The sequence below is a fragment of the Sinocyclocheilus rhinocerous genome, unplaced genomic scaffold (assembly GCF_001515625.1).
Source record: "Sinocyclocheilus rhinocerous isolate Xijiao unplaced genomic scaffold, SAMN03320098_v1.1 scaffold1493, whole genome shotgun sequence".
Taxonomy (NCBI): Eukaryota; Metazoa; Chordata; class Actinopteri; order Cypriniformes; family Cyprinidae; genus Sinocyclocheilus; species Sinocyclocheilus rhinocerous.
Window position 1 is genome coordinate 490,718 of NW_015640467.1, and position 1,200 is coordinate 491,917.

Genomic DNA, 1,200 nt, shown 5'->3' on the forward strand with positions numbered 1-1,200 from the left:
ATATTTTTTTAGTTAATGACAATAAACCTGTCCCAAAAATTTCATCATACATACTGATAAAATGCAATGCAAGTTTGAATAAAGCATCTAAAAAAGCATAATCTTATTAATGAATCAATGACAATCAATGAAATGCATCTTCTATTTAAAATAATAATAGTCCAGTCTGAATATGAACACCAATTATAAGACAGATCTTTAATTTTGATATTTTCATTTTGTATCATAAATTCACTTTTTCAGTGCACTGTCTTAACTTACTAAGACAATGACATCAGTTTTAAATAAACAATACAAACATTATAAAACGTTTAATTTTCAAGTATTGATGGCAGATCCATTATTAAGTTCGTAATGGAGAATGAATGTATCAATTTGAGGCACAAACTTGTAGAAGAAGGTTAGGCTTCTATACTGGCAATAAAGTGCAAAATTTGTGTTTTCATTCCCACAAATCTGGCCTTAATCCAGCAGGAGATGAGGATTCTGGGAAGTGAGAAGGCGATGTATACGGCCAGCGAGCTCAGGACCAACACGCCTCTCTTTGGCTCCGCCTACCACTGCGAGATCAGCCAATAGTCTGCGTCGCTCCTCCTCAGACGGCAGCTCCTCATAGGCCTGTTGGAGCAGTTAGGAGGAGAGTGAGAGTATATAAAGAGAGACGTTCAGTGAGAGTCTGAACACAGGTCACCTGCAGCAGGAGGGAAGGAGAGGGGTGGGCGCTCGTCACGGCTTTGGCCAGAGCTGGACTGACGTGTCCACACCTGAGCGAGACCGCGGCCGTCTCTGTCCACTCGCACACCTGCTGACCACGAGCCGTCCATGCAGAACCCCAGATCAGGGTCACCACACAACGCCCTGAGAACAAAACACCCGGAGCTATTGTTGGCAAAGAATAGTGTCTTCTGCATAATGAGCAGTTAATAATACTATACAGCGGTTAGATCCCTAATTAGTTTCTTCTTAAAGGAATAGTTCACCCAAAAATGAAAATCTGCTGAAAATGTCCTCACCCTCAGGCCGTCCAAGATGTAGATGAGTTTGTTTCTTCATCAGATTTGGAGAAATGTAGCATTGCATCTCTTGCTCCTCATCTGCAGTGAATGGGTGCCGTCAGAACGAGAGTCCAAACAGCTGATGAAAACATCACAATAATCCACAAGTAATCCACACCACTCCAGTCCATCAGTTAATGTCTTG

At 41.7% G+C, this 1,200-nt stretch overlaps 1 pseudogene; it reads right to left on the reverse strand.

The window, feature by feature from the left end:
- Positions 1–462: 462 nt before the first annotated feature.
- LOC107753069 (crossover junction endonuclease EME1-like) overlaps positions 463–1,200 on the reverse strand; it is a 2,755-nt pseudogene continuing 2,017 nt past the window's right edge.